This window comes from Mauremys reevesii, linkage group 17 (assembly GCF_016161935.1).
Source record: "Mauremys reevesii isolate NIE-2019 linkage group 17, ASM1616193v1, whole genome shotgun sequence".
In the NCBI taxonomy this organism is placed as follows: Eukaryota; Metazoa; Chordata; order Testudines; family Geoemydidae; genus Mauremys; species Mauremys reevesii.
The window spans coordinates 2,905,370-2,920,926 of record NC_052639.1 but is presented as its reverse complement, the minus strand read 5'-3'; positions in this window follow the sequence as shown (position 1 = coordinate 2,920,926).

The following is a 15,557-nucleotide window of genomic DNA, read 5'->3' as shown; positions in this document are numbered from 1 at the left end:
CACTGCAGGGGGATACTGGGAGCAGTGGCGGATTACTGCACGGGCCAACAGGGCCCCCCACAGGATCCCAGAATGCCTGCCCTGCTCCTCCTCTTCCCTTTCGGAGGCCCCACCTCCTGGCCAGGCCAGAAGCCGGAAGCCGGCTGTAGTAGGGTAAGTACATTCCCGCCACCCCGACCTGCCTGAGCCACTCACCCAAACCCCTCTCCTCAGTCCCCCCTCCCACACTAGGGTTGCCAACCCTCCAGGATTGGCCTGCAGTCTCCAGGAATTAAAGATGAAACTCTCATTAAAGATTATGTCATGTGATGACATTTCCAGGAATACATCCAACCAAAACTGGCAACCCCTCCACTCCCTGCACATGGACCTCCTGAGGTCCCTTCCAACCCTGAGATTCTATGATTCTATGGACCTGGCCTGAGCCTCTCTCCCCCGCCCAGGGCCGGCCTTAGGGAAAATGCTGCCCTGGGCGAACTTTCATTTTGGTGCCCCTGGCCCCCTTGGGCTCCCCAGCATCCCTGCGCCCGTAACTCCTGCACGCTGCCCCCTCCTGTGCCCCTAATCCCTACACTGTGCTCCTACCCCTACACTGCCTCCTGTGCCCCTAATCCCTGCAACACCTTCTTCACCCCTAACCTATGCACCCCCTCCTGCATCCCACCTCTGCACCGCACCCCCTCCTGTACCCCAACCCCTGAAATCTCTTCTGTGCCCCTAACCCCTACACAAGTACAGCCCTTGGGGGTGGCTTTAACAGTCTAACACAGACTTCTGCCACCTAGGACTCCCAGATGCAATTGCTCAGGTTCTCACTCATCTGTCTGCAGATCCTGAGCTGCGAAGAGCTGCTATGGGACTGTGGCTCTGGGAAAATGACCCGGCTGCTCATGGTGTGGGGTAAGAGTGACACCTTGTGGTGAGATAGAATCATAGGCCTGGAAGGGACCTCGAGAGGTCATCTAGTCCAGTCCCCTGCACTCATGGCAGGACCAACTATTATCTAGACCATCCCTGACAGGGGTTTGTCCAACCTGCTCTTAAAAATCTCCAATGATGGAGATTCCACAACCTCCCTGGGCAATTTATTCCAGTGCTTAACCACTCTGACAGTTAGGAAGGTTTTCCTAATGTCCAACCTAAACCTCCCTTGCTGCAATTTAAGCCCATTGCTTCTTGTCCTGTCCTCAGAGGTTAAGAAGAACAATTCTTCTCCCTCCTCCTTGTAACAACCTTTTATGTACTTGAAAACTGTTATCATGTCTCCTCTCAGTCTTCTCTTCTCCAGACTAAACAAACCCAATTTTTTCAATCTTCCCTCATAGGTCATGTTTCCTAGACCTGTAATCATTTTTGTTGCTCTTCTCTGGACTTTCTCCAATTGTCCACATCTTTCCTGAAATGTGGCACCCAGAACTGGACTCAATACTCCAGTTGAGACCTAATCAGCATGGAGTAGAGCAGAAGAATTACTTCTCGTGTCTTGCTTACAACACTCCTGCTAATATATCCCAGAATAATGAGATAGTATCAAAAGTCAAGATATACCACGTCTACTGCTTCCCTCCTATCCACAAGACTTGTTACCCTGTCAAAGGAACCTATCAGGTTGGTTTGACATGATTTGTTCTTGACAAATCCATGCTGACTGTTACTTATCACCTTATCTTTTAGATGTTTGCAAATTGATTAATTACTTGCTCCATTATTTTCCGGGTACAGAAGTTAAGCTGACTGGTCTGTAATTCCCCTGGCTGTCCTTATTTCCCTTTAGATGGGCACTGTATTTGCCCTTTTCCAGTCTTCTGGAATCTTTCCATGACTTTTCAAAAAAAATCACTAATGGCTCAGATATCTCCTCAGCCAGCTCCTTGAGTATTCTAGGATGCATTTCATCAGGCCCTGGTGACTTGAAGACATGTAACTTGTCTAAGTCATTTTTAACTTGTTCTTTTCCTATTTTAGCCTCTGATCTTACCTCATTTTCACTGACATTTACTATGTTAGATGTCCAATCACCACCGACCTTCTTGGTGAAAACCGAAACAAAGACATCAGTAAGCACCTCTGCCATTTCCACATTTTCTGTTATTTTCCACCTCTCATTGAGTAACAATCCTACCCTGTCCTTGGTCTTCCTCTTGCTTCTAATGTATTTGTAGAATGTTTTCTTGTTCTCCATTGTGTTTTTAGCTAGTTTGATCTTGTTTTATGCCTTGGCCTTTCTAATTTTGTCCCTTCATACTTGTTATTTGCTTATATTCATCCTTTGTAATTTGACCTATTTTCCACTTTTTGTAGGACTCTTTTTTGAGTTTCAGATCATTGAAGATCTCCTGGTTAAGCCAGGGTGGTCTCCTGCCAGACTTCCTGTCTTTCCTACGCAGTGGGATAGTTTGATCTTGTGTCCTTAGTAATGTTTCTTTGAAAAACTGCCACTGTCTTCAATTGTTTTTCCCTTAGACTTGCTTCCCATGGGATCTTATCTACCAACTCCCCGAGTTTGCTAAAGTCTGCCTTGAAATCCATTATCTTTATTGTGCTTTTGTCTCTCCTACCATTCCTTATAATCATGAACTCGTATCATTTCATGATCACTTTCACCCAAGCTGCCTTACATGTTCAAATTCTCAACCAGTTTCTCCCTGTTTGTCAAAATCAAATCTAGAACAGCCTCTCTCCTAGTAGCTTTCTCCACCTTCTGAAATAAAAAATTGTCCCCAATACATTCCAAGAAGTTGTATGATAATCTGTGCCCTGCTGTGTTATTTTCCCAACAGATGTCTGGGTAGTTGAAGTCCCCCATCACCACCAAGTCCTGTGCTTGTGATGATTTTGTTAGTTGTTTAAAAAAAGCCTCATCCACCTCTTTCTTCATTTCCCCAAGCAGGGTGGCATGGCGCGCGCGCCGCTCTGTCGTCCCGGGCTCGGTCGCTCGGTGGTGGACGGGCGTGCTGCAGGAGTCCGGACCGTCCGCTCGGCAGCGGCTCCAGGACTGGCTGCTGCCACGCCGGGGGGGGACCACACACCTGCTGCCCTCTCGGTGGGGGGCAGGGCCCCGCCCCCATGGCATGCCACCCCAAGCACGCGCTTGGCATGCTGGGGTCTGGAGCCGCCCTTGCATCCACCTCTTCTTCCTGGTTAGGTGGTCTGTAGTAGATCCCTACCATGACATCACCCTTGTTTTTACCCTTTTATCCTTACCTAGAAACTTTCAACAAGTCTGTCTCCTATTTCCATCTCAACCTCCGTCCAAGTGTATATATTTTAATACATAAGGCAACACCTCCTCCCCTTGTTCCCTGCCTGTCCTTCCTGAGCAAGCTGTACCCTTCTATACCAATATTCCAGTCATGCGTATTATCCCACCAAGTCTCTGTGATGCCAACTATCTCATAGTTGTGTTTATTTACTAGCATTTTGACTTCTTCCTGCTTATTTCCCATACTTCTCGGATTAGTATAGACATCTAAGATACTGGTTTGATTCCCTCCCCCCAAGTTCTGTCTTGTCTCTCCCTTATCCCTGCTACAACAGCCCATGCTCCCCCCAAATTCCGATCCTTCTCCCAGGTCTCCATGTTTTTGACTTACCTGTGGGCTTGGTCACCTGCCCCCTTCGAACCTAGTTTAAAGCCCTCCTCACAAGTTTAGCCGGTCTGTATCCAAATATGCTCTTCCCCTTCCTCGGTAGGTGGACCCCATCTTTGCTTAGCAGTTCTTCCTGGAATAGCATCCCGTGGTCAAGGAAACCAAAGCTCTCCTGGTGACATCTTCGCAGCCAGGCATTCACCTCCAGGATGCATCTGTCTCTGCCTGGACCCCTACCCTTGTCCAGAAGGATAGAAGAGAACACCACCTGTGCTCCCAACTCCTTCACCCTTACCCCCAGAGCCCTATAGTCACTGATGATCTGCTGAGGGTCATACCTCGCAGTATCATTAGTGCCCACATGGATGAGTAGCATGGAGTAATAGTCAGAGGGCCAGATGATCCTCAACAATCCCACCGTAATGTCTCGGATACGGGGCCCTGGCAGACAGAATACCTCCTGGGATGCCATGTCCCAGGCAACAGATGAGTGACTCCGTCCCCTTCAGAAGAGAGTCACCCACCACCACTACCCTACGCTTCCTCCTAGGAGTGGTGGCTGCGATACTCCCAGCCTTGGAGGTACATGGCTTCTCCTCCTCCACCTTTGGGGGTGATTCCTCATCGCTTGTTGCCAGGGCAGCATATCAGTTTTCCGTCACCATGGTGGGTGGGTTGGGAGTAGAAGTGGAGCACTGCCTGCTGCCAGAAGTAACCAGTAGCTAGTGTCCTCCCTGTGACAGAGCCATATCCTCCTCACCCGGTGGTGTGACAATAGTCCTCTAGCTGGATAGCTTCCTCAGCCTTGGATATCTCTATATGAATACTCTCGAGGAATTCCTCGTGGGCACGGATGCTCCTCAGCCTAGCCACCTCCTCCTGTAGCTCTCCCACCTGCTTCCTGAGAGATTCCACCAGCAGGCACCGCTCACACTGGATGGTCCCCCCCAGCCTGGCTTTCTGTGAGTGGAAAATGAAGACCACAGTCTTTGTAAGTCCACAGCAGGATCTGGGTAGAAGCATCCATGGTTAAGTTCTCTGTCTTGATACAGGTGCAGGTAGAGGAGACATGGGCAGTGTTGGCACTGGCGATGCGGCCCTTCCTCCCTCCCACAAACTCCCTCTCAAACTCCCCTGTTTCCTAGCGCCCCTTGGTTGCTTAGCCTCTGGCTTTTAAGTTCTTCTCTCCTAGGTCAGCCCTACCCCCTCGTTAATCACACGGGGGGGGGGGGTGATCACAAGGCTGATTGAGGCTGATCAAAGGGAACAAAGGCTCCAACAGTCCCCAGACACACAATCCCAACTGACCCAGTAACTGAAATAACTGAAATAACCTGAAAGAGAAAGAAAAACACAATTAGCGAAACAAATTCACTCACCCCAAGTTAGTACTCGCACCTTGTTCGTTCAGGAGGGGGATCTCCTTCAACCCCTCTCAAATTCCCCTGTTGGTGGTCCCCTGTTCGCTAGCTCCCCTTGGTCAAGATAGGGACATTTAACTTCTTAACAGTTGAGCCTCAGTTTTTGAGCGTCTGGGGTAGCAAAGGTGCTGTGCCGATGCTCATGGCTCACCCAGAGGAGTTGCAGTGAGACAGCCTGGCTGGTGGTCAGGCCTTAAAAAAAAAAGTCATGAGTTAAGGCTGCTCTACTTTACCGTAATATGATTTTCCTCCCGTGCTGAAAAGCTTAGAACTAAACACCTGAGATCACAGCCACACTGGCCTGGCTTTACCTGCAGCAGTATAGAACCGCGGAACTCTTCCCCGCTGCCAGCCTCCTTCCAGAACACGTTATTACCATCCCCGGCTTTCTGAGCTATGCACCGGGCACCCTCCCTGCGATCACATACACAGAAGGAGACGTAGGTTAAGAGTTGTTCTTTATTTCTAAGGAATCTGGAGAGAACTATTTCCTCGAAGGGGCCATGCTGTTAATAGCTGTCTCCTTCTTGTCTCAGTGTCAGAGTTAAGGTCTGGGGGCTAGATCCACACAGGGATGTAGACATGCTGAAGTCTAACATTTAGGAGCAGGGCCGGCTCCAGGCAACAGCTGAGCAAGCTCGTGCTTGGGGAGGCATATTCCAAGGGGCAGCATTCCGGCCGCCCTTTTTTCTTCTTTTTCTTTTTGGTTCGCCGCTCTGACCACCCTGTAGGGGGCGGCGGTGCGGAGGAGGGCAGCGCCCTGCAGCAAACTCGGCAGGGCAGCCCGCGTCCTTCCCTCCCAGCTGACCGGAGCGGCGTGGCAGGAGGGGCCGTGTGGCAAGCACCCCGCTGAAGCCCTGGCCACTCCCCTTCTCTCTCTCCCCCCACTCCCTCCTCCTCTCCATCCCCTCCCCTCCCCCGCTAGACCAGGCGCGCACGCTGCTGCACGTCTGCAGCACAGGGAGTCCCCCTGCTCCAGCTGCCCCGCAGGGGTTTTTTGTTTTTTTTTTGCTTGGGGCAGCAAAAAAGCCAGAGCCGGCCCTGTTTAGGAGCTACTGACATTCTCAAAACCACCGTTCAGCCGCTGCCCAACCCTGCCAGCGCCTACAGTCCTCTGGGCACAGAGGCATCCGCTGGGTGGCAGGTGCAAAGCCGGCTAAGTTCTGCTGATGCCCCCCAGCTAAGGAGTTGTGCTCATTGTCCTCACTAGCCCAAAGCCCCAGCAGGATTCTCAGCCTTGGCATCCCCGCCTGTCTTCCTGCCAGGGTCCAGGCCCTGTGTGGATCTAGCCCTGTGTGAATTTCCCTAGTTTTTAAAGCAACGGTGTAAACTGAAGCTGTAAAATAAAAGGCAGCTAATCCATGGCCTCACAAAACATGACAATATACTGACCTCCCAGCTGCAGAGAGCATTCAACTATGGAGCAATGTCGACTTTCGATCACAGGTGGCCATTGCAACGTGGCCAATGGGCTGCCATCTGTGTCAGATTCAGGGCACGAGCTAGCAAAGCCGATCGTTAGTCAGCGTAGTGCTCTGGAGTCAATAGCCACAACAGGGCTATTGCGCTGCGGGACTGTGATGAATCTGTCGCCGTGTACAGCTATAGGTGGCTGCTTTGCAAACAATGTTATCATATCGTTAATGCGGCAATTTCAAAGTAGCTCAGCTCAAATCAGTTCTGAAACGAAATCATAAAATAGCAACGTGTGAACGCTTGCTGGCCAGTAATCTCCAGCAGAAGCTGAGAATAAAATCTCCATATATAGTCTTTGCAAAAGGCCTGCAAAAAGCAGCCAGACCCATTTTCAAAACCCATCTGTTTTTCTTCCCCAATATTTGTAGTGCCACCACTTCCCTCTGAACTGAAGTGCACAGAAAATCCATAGCCCTGATGCTCCATTGTGTGATTCCATTTTTTTCCAGTAAAATTTCTCCCTCCCCCACAGGCTTTATTCTTACTCACAGCTCTTCCCATTCTATTTCCCCATTAGGCTCTGGTGCAGATTTAACCAGGGCTTTGCTACCGCTCCTCCCCCCAGGAGGAACAGTGAGAGATTCCCTTTCCTTCTGGTGCCAGACCTAAGGGTACCAGGCGGTGGGGCTTGGCAGAGACAGAAGGGGCAGTGAGAGAGTTCTCAGGGCCAGTGTTACTGAACAGACCCGGCCCTAGCCACCTCCATTGGACAGCTCCCACTTTGCACCCCACCCCCCTCAGAAGCACCAATCTCCTCCCCTCCCTTTTCTATGCCAGTTTGCTAGTTATTTCGGAGGCCATAGGGTGCTAGATGTCTTGTGGGGAGCAAACTCTCCTTCTGAGGCCCTCTGCCTCCCACGCTGGCCTTCTGAGGCTTGCTGCTCCGTGCCTTGCGTGCTGTGTGTAGGCAGCTTCTGCCAACCCATGCTGCTAGCAGTGCAGCTGCAGCAATCTGAGGGCTTCTCTGAGGCACCCCAAAGCAGGGCTAACATTTGCCCTAGTACAGGGCAGTGGTGGACGCGCAGAGGACCCAGCACCTTAGGTCCAGCACTGCCTGCTTTGATCAGCAGGGAAACAGTGAACCATGTTGACATTTAGTCTGTCATCATGAGGCTTCAGAGCCAATACTGCATTGAGATGAATGGGAAGAGCTCCCACCCCTCAGCGCTATTGTTTCAGGTGTCTGCAGACACAGGCAGACATCACTGAATTGGTTTTTAGTTGGGTCATGTTTTAACAGTTACGTCTGCAACTAAGGGCTAGGCTTAGGGTCTGATTCTCACCAGGAGAAATATACCAAGGAAATATACATGGGCACTTGAGGGGTGTACAGGAGCCTTACAGATACACCCACTTTAAAACCCCTTTCCACTGCCAGAGCACAGTTTAAATGACAATTGGACAGAACATCTTTTTATAATGAAAGCTTCGATTGTGATCTACAAGCGCCAGGGAAAAATACCAGGTCACTGACCCACCACGAACTGGCCCTGTAAAACTCCCGGACAAAATCTTCAATAATATGCTACAGAGAACTGCCCCAGGAAGGCGCTAAAAGACCATTTCGATCTCTGGTTTCTGTGAGTCACTTGCTTGTCTTCCGCTGTGTCCTTCTTTTCCTTTGCCTCCTTCCATTGAGGCTGTTTTTTCTCTGATGATGCCTTAACAAATGACAGGGGGGCAAATTTTCGACAGAACTTGGGGGAGATTTTTGAATGTTGAGCCCCCAGTATACTGCGCTCTTGGATATCTGGTTGCGATTGGAGGTGGGGAGCTGGTTGGGAAAGTCTGGCTTTAAGGTCACAAGCAGGTGGGTGGATAGTGGAAATAAACGGATTCAGGAATCCATGACCGGGTCCATGCACTTGCCATTGACTCAGAGAAAGCACCTGTACAAACCTCTACGCACGGCAGAATTTCACTTGGCAATGCGGACATCACCGAGGGCTCATGCCCCCATCTAGCCTGGCTCCTCCCCTCATCTGTCCTGCCTGGTGAACCATCCCCTTGACCCCTGAGCCCCTCATTCGCCATCTGAAAATGGCAGCCGGCTCCTGGCACAAGCCACAGCCCCCACCGCCATCCCAGGACAGATTTGAATAATGAAAACGTTCACTTGGGCAAAATTCACCAGCTTATTGAAACAGTAGTTCCAGGACAGGTGTCTGGTTAGTGTTCTCAGTTGACATGGACAATACATGCCTATGAAGATACAAATCAACTGCTCCCTGCAGAGGTAGACGTCCCCTATAACATGGATTCTTACAGGAAAAGCACCGGCCATCATTGCAGAACCCAGTCTGTTTTTCTCTGCAGATAAAACAGAACTTAACCCTGAGAAATTGCTCCATTTTTGTCCGGCCGTGCCAGGGATAGTCACACAGTGATTCCCCCTGATACAGCTTGCAGTGCCGTTCGTCTCCTGCAGCGCTTCTTGGGGACATCTTACAGTCAGAGAGTTTAAGGCCAGATCACTGACTCTGACCCCCTGTAAGTCACAGGCCACCAGCCCCACCCAGCACCTGCCCACTAACCCAATTAATAACCTCACAGTGTATCTCGCTGGTCGGTCCCATTGCCTCGTCTTCCTAGGCACCCACCCACTGAGAGCCAGGCGAGCCTAAAGGGGAGGGAGGGGGATTACTAGCCAGCTCGCCCCCCAATGCCCCCCGCTTAATTCCTTCGACCGAGAACATAATTCCACCTCTGTGACCCTCCAAGGCACTGCAGCAAGGTCAAACCATATAAACTGCACACACAAAAATCCCAGTGCATCCAGCACCCTCTCCACACACACACACACCACTTACTAGCTCTGCGTTTCCCCCAAGACTGGTGAGAATCTCAGGGAGCTAGAGGCACAGATGTACATAAACAAATACTACCATGGTCTGTCTGGAATATGAACAGTAACTGACTGTTTTTTTCATACTCCCCCACCATGGTGCCTGCAACAGCCACACCCACACCCTCAAGGACAGGGCCTCTCTCAACTGCGGAGGGGGTAAAAATGGAGAACTCTCCGTGAGATGTTTGTGCAGCTCATTGCAGAGCCCCACAGGAAAACCAAACTAGCTGAGAGTGGAAGTCGTATTTGTGGACCCAGAGGGAAAGGAAACGGACTCTCCAAGGAGACTGTGGCAGTTGCCCGGGAAGACATCACCATGGCCAAAGAGAACATGAAAAAAAGACAGGAAGATGCAAAAGCAACTCATGGAGACAATCCTAAGCCAACATTCTTGGCTTCATTGCGGGCTGCTGAGAGGGCAGCAGGCACGTCAGGGCTGTACACCAGGCACCTGCCATGTTCTTCAGCCCGCGGCCAATGCAGGTTTCTGGGAACGCCAGCAACTCCGCCTTTCTGTGCCACTGGAACCGTGTGCCCAGAGGCCATTCCACTCCCAAAGCCAACCTTCGGGTGCACCCATTAGCCCAGCTCTTCGGAACTCTCCAGCCCCCTGGATAAATGTGAACTGTGTCACTCAATCCCAGAAGCCCTGTGAAAATGACGTGGCAGAGCCGAGGTGTGGGTTGAAGACCTCCCCGCCAACTTTCTTCTGCTCTGCACTGTTACACTTTCAGTTTGGCTCCAATGTTGTTTTACTTCAAGGATTCTTTCCAGTGTAACACATTATTTCAAAATGCATTTTGCCAGTATTAAAACACGGTTGTGTTATTATTGGTCCAAGTAAAACTTTATGTTTGTTTTCCTACTGAATTGATTGTTGGTTTATAATGAAAAACCATTTAAAATTCAAGCATAATGGCTTGTCACTGCATTTAATGCAGAAAACCCTTAAAATAAAACTGAAAGAATCTCTGGGTTTTACAGAAATATATAGGCAACCTCCCACCCCATGCTCAATACTGCACTGCTCACAATCTGCCCCTAGGTACCTGTCCAGGCATCCCTGATAATATTGCTGTGGCTGTTTCTGTTTTCTATGGGTCGCCACGGCAGCTGCTCAAACTGCTGGTTTAGTCTGAGATGGCACTTCATCCTCCCACCCGTCTCTCCCTTATGCTCCCAAATACTGAGCAGAACACAACATGCTGCTGTAACAGTCAGAATGGTTTCTCCTGCTGCTTCCAACCTAGTCCACAAGAAGTGCCACCTGCCTGTCAAATGGACACTCCACTACCACTCTGCAGCTACAGTTCCTGTGAATGGCTTCATTAACCAGGGAAGCCAAGGATAAGCCGGGTCTCACAGGATAACCGGAGCAATCTCATGCAGACAACTGTCTTTACTCCTTTAATGGAAACTGAGCTGAGTTCTGACAGACCCTAGCATTGTGGACCCCTCCAGGGCACCCAGCATTTATGTCTCTGAGCCTGGCATGGTGGAGAAATACCCCTCTGCCGATGAATTCTGACTCGGGGGCAAACGCTAGTAGGGGAGTTCCAATCAGCTGCCCCAAGCTAGTTTGGGAATCCAGTCCCTACCAAGCCATCAATAATCTCCTGAGCACGGACTGGGTTTAGGACGCAGTGACAGCTCCCCTTCCATGGCATGACACACCTGCAGTCAGTCTCCCCGTGCCAAGCTGGTTGGCTCCACCCCAGTGGCCAGCTTCCAGATGGCAATGGCGAGCTGCTTCTCCACAAGCACGAGGCCCCACATGCTGCTACCCTGCCACTGCAGCTCCAGGCTCCGCTACGCACATATCTCCAAAAAGGGGGCCCTCCCCAGCTGGAAATTCTCTTCCACTGCTGCTCACCCCGGTCTGCAGAACAGCCCCTCCCGCGTCGGCAGTGCACAGCGTGAAGCTGCTCCTGGGGGGTGTCTTCCTTTTCTTCAGTGCGCTTGGCCCATTTCCTCCGCCACTGAAGACCGTCCTGCTGCTGGAGGAGCTGCTGTCGCCGACTCGCCGACACATTATCTGCTCGAGGATGGGGCAGGTGAAGCCATAACTGAATTAATCCAACTCTGAGTCCTGAAATACAGTCCAATCAGCCTCCGTGTTTGCTACCATAGTGCAGAGGATCATTGTTGGGTCCATGCAGGCCAACAGCAATTGGAAAATGGCGCTGCCCCTCCCCAAGAGGAAGTAGGAGTCAGAAACATGGGATTTAAAGAAAAGTTTAAACCCTCAATGTGCAGCCAGAGAAATCCCTCGCCACACCCAGCACAGAACCAGCCGGTGACAAGCTTGACTATTGTTCTCTCCTGTCTTTCCTTTCTCTGTGCCCTTCCTAACCAGCTATAACCCCACTTAACAGAATACACATGGATAGAGCCCGGCACGGCTACAAAGTTTGTACCCGCATCCGATCCGCCACCTGCAAACATGGGCAGCGGATACAAAGCAGATATCCACGGATTGCAGGGCTCTGTACGTGGAAATAACCAAGCCGGCCAAGTCTTCCCCAGGGCCGTTTGCTTGTAGGCTGTAGCCATCTCCTTGTGATTCAGACTGCTCCCCTGCCAGCAGGGGGTGTCTCTTTTGTGTACAGCACCAGGCACAATGGGGCCCATTCTGAATGGAGCCTCAGGGTGCTACCATCATACCAGTATTTCCTACCACAATTACTGCCACTAGATCCACTAAGCAAGCCTCATCTTTGGCTTTAACTGCCTTTCTCTCTGCTCCTAATAAACCGGCTTTGCATTAGATTACTGCTGCCTGGCCCTGGGGGATTTCACGCAGAGCTCCCCCCAGAGAAGAGGGCTTCACGGTCCATGACTAGGACTTCTAGGCACTAGAACAATACAATTAAATAATCGTGATCACTGAGGGAAGGTTCTGAAGGATAAAGCCAGCCTGGAACCTCCATCCCCAAGGGGCATGGCCAGAGGGGTCCTGTCGCCAGGGGCCGAGGCCGCGTACCGAGCAGGAGCCTAGCGCTGGGGGGAGCCGTGTGCAGGTAAACAAGGCCTAAGTATTTCCAGCCTCCCTCATCCAGCCCTCCGCAGGCGCCACGGCAGGGTTTGTGAAGATTACAGCTTGGCCTCGGCACTATTGCCTTTGTGCCTTCCTTAAACATTGTGATGAAGGGCTGCAGTTTAATGGCTTGTCCACGTGTTTGCTCTCGATGTTTGCAAAGCAACCTGGATCAGAGGCACAAGCAGATAGAGACGTGTATGCGAAACAGAACAGTACACACATCGCCTCGGCAGAGTGGCCGCTTCTTGTTTATTGACTGGTAGGTTTTTTTAATACACGTGGGGCTCGTGTGCGCGTGTCTTTGCATATGCCCATGTGTGAGCGTGCCCGTGTGTGTGTGTGTGTGTGTGTGTGGAGTACACAGCTCTCTGCTTGTGTACTGTGACATTAGGGGCCAGCTCTTCCAAAAAGCTCAGGACACTGGGTGTTGAGCTCGGTTAAAAACTGGTCACCATGGGAGCTACCGGGAGCTGGGTGCTGCTGGAAATTTGGCCCTAGGGTTTCTGTATTTGGTGACACTTGTGTGTGTAAATGTGTCTCTCTACACAGGTGTGGCTGCACAAATGTGTGTATCTGTGTGCTTGCCTGTGAGTGCATGTAAGTGTGACTTTGTATATCTGCACTAGCGTGTGTCTCTTTCAGGGTGTGAATTTGTGTGTGTGTAAACGAGTGAGTCTAAGTGTGCTCAGGGGGTATGTGCATTGACTCCCCCAGAAGGTATGTTTGTATGATCATGTGATCATGGACACATCCACAGGCGCAGACTTTCCAATGTGCCGGAGGGGGGGGGGGGGTGACTTAACCCCAGCTCTGCCCCAGGCCCTGCGTCCACTCCACCCCTTCCCTCTCCCAAACATGCTGCATCTTTGCTCCTGCCTCCTCCCCCCGAGAGCCTCCTGCACACCACAGAACAGCTGATCATGACAGATGGGAGGCCTGGGGAAAGAGGGAGAGGAGCTGATCGGCAGGGCACACGGGGGAGGGAGCAGGGGCTGATAGGAGGCGCTGCCAATGGATGCCATTTTTCCTCCATGGGTGCTCCAGCCCCGGAGCGTGCACGGAGCCAGTGCCTATGGACACGCCGTACGTCTCCTTGCCTAGTTTTACCTTGGTCTGAGATCTTCCTCTATCGGTTTCCTGCTATATAAAACCAACAGCCAGTGGTGCTGCTGCACAGCCAGTGACAGTGAGCTGCACCCATCACTACAAGGCACCTTTGGAAGCGTTCTTAGTCCCATAAAGGGCCTGCTGGGCATCGCGGTAGCTGCATTTCAGCGCTGTTATGTGGAAATATTACTCCCATTGTGACTGTGCTGACGGACTGTACAAATGTCAAGCACATAGCTGCCTCCTCGCCTGTTTCTTCCTTAATTCCTGCACATTTATAGATTAGAATGTAAATGAGCAGGTCTCGTGCCTTCGGTAACAGACATGACAATATTCTGCAACCTCCTGGACCAACCTTGTTGAATTAAGTGTCTGAGAAAAGCAAGTGTTTCTGTATCCTTGAGGGGTTGTACGGAACCCCATGGAGGCAGGGGAACCTCAGCCCTCCAGGAATGATGAACAGTGGGACGTTGTTAAGACAATTCACTCTGGTCCTATCAACTCCAGAGAGCTCTCACCACCTGGGAAAAGGCTCACACCCACTGGTTCAGACGGGGTTTTCCAGGAACCAACGGACAAAGGGTACGTCCATACTACCCACCGGGTCGGTGGGTAGCAATCGACTTCTCGGAGTTCGATATATCGCGTCTCATCTAGACGCGATATATCGAACCCCGAACGCGCTCCCGTCGACTCCGGAACTCCACCACCGTGAACGGCAGTGGCGGAGTCAACGGGGGGGCCACGGACTTCGATCCCGCGCCGTGAGGACGGGTAAGTAGTTCGAACTAAGGTAGTTCGACTTCAGCTATCGACACCCCCCCCCCCAGTGTAGACCAGGCCAAAGAAAGGACTTCTGGTTAAACAGCCTGAGTTACTACTGACTTGGGGCCTGCTTTCTGATCCAGCAAACAGAGGAGGGGCAGGCCTTAGGGAAAGGTTGGCAGGCCTTTGGCCCACTGAGTTCCCATAACATTCAGCAGCTTTGATGAACTTGTGACCACAAGAAGAACCCCTCGAAAGACTGATCACCAACCAGAGCCCTTCCTGGAGTTGGGGGTGGTCTCTGGTAAGCTTTTTAGCATGTATAAAGGTTCTTTTGTTGTTTTTAGTGTTTTCCTGTGATGCTTTTACCTACAGAACAAATGTGCTTGCTCAGAAACAGCTGTGCAGTTAGGTAACTGTACTGTCTCTGAGGAGAGAAGCAAAGCAGGCCTGCTTAGGCAGTCTGGCTTGCTGGAGATATCACACTATAGTCAGGGGACTGTGCAGCCTGGAAATATCCCAGTCAGGAGGAAGAGAGATGCGGGTCTCCACCCAAGAGAGGTGATGGCTGAGGAACCAGGATCCTAGAGTGGGTGCCCTTGCTGGGCCATAAAGGGGAAATACAATTACAGGTGCCCTGAACTGTGACACCTTCCTCTCACTGTTTTTATTGATAGGCTTCTTCCATGATCCAGTCCCCTGAATGCCTCACACACATTAATAGTTTTACAATGTCCTATGCCAGATGGCACTATTATTATCCCCATTATACAGATGGGGAAGCTGAGGCAGTGCCAGAGAGATGAAGTGATTGCCCAAGGTCACTCAGGGAGGCAGTGGCAGAGTTGGGAATAAAGCCCAGATTGCCCAGCCAGTGCCCTAGCGCAGAACCTTCCTCTCCCTCGTGTTCATACAGTGCTGAGTGCCCCATGGGCACCCCAGAAACACGAACAGAATGGAAGGATCAAGAGCTGATTACAGGGGCCTGCTGGACGGAACAGTGGCAGCTCCGCACATCAGAGAGGTCGGCAGCACTCAGATGGACTTTGGGGTGGGTTGTGTGGCTGGGCAGACATGGGGGCAGGATGCTGGTTATGGCAGGCACTGCCCGGTTAGAGTTTGCAGAGTAAGGGAGCAGGTGCAGGAAGGGGGCTGGGAGGCCCATGCAGAGGGTATGTCTACACGACAGACATTACAGGGGCACAGCTCTTCCATGCGCAGCGAGGTGGCTACACCGGGGCCTAGGTCAGCTGCAGGGCCTGCCGGGTGGGAGCTGGTCACCGCCCCAGCCCCGGAGCTAGGCTGAGCTA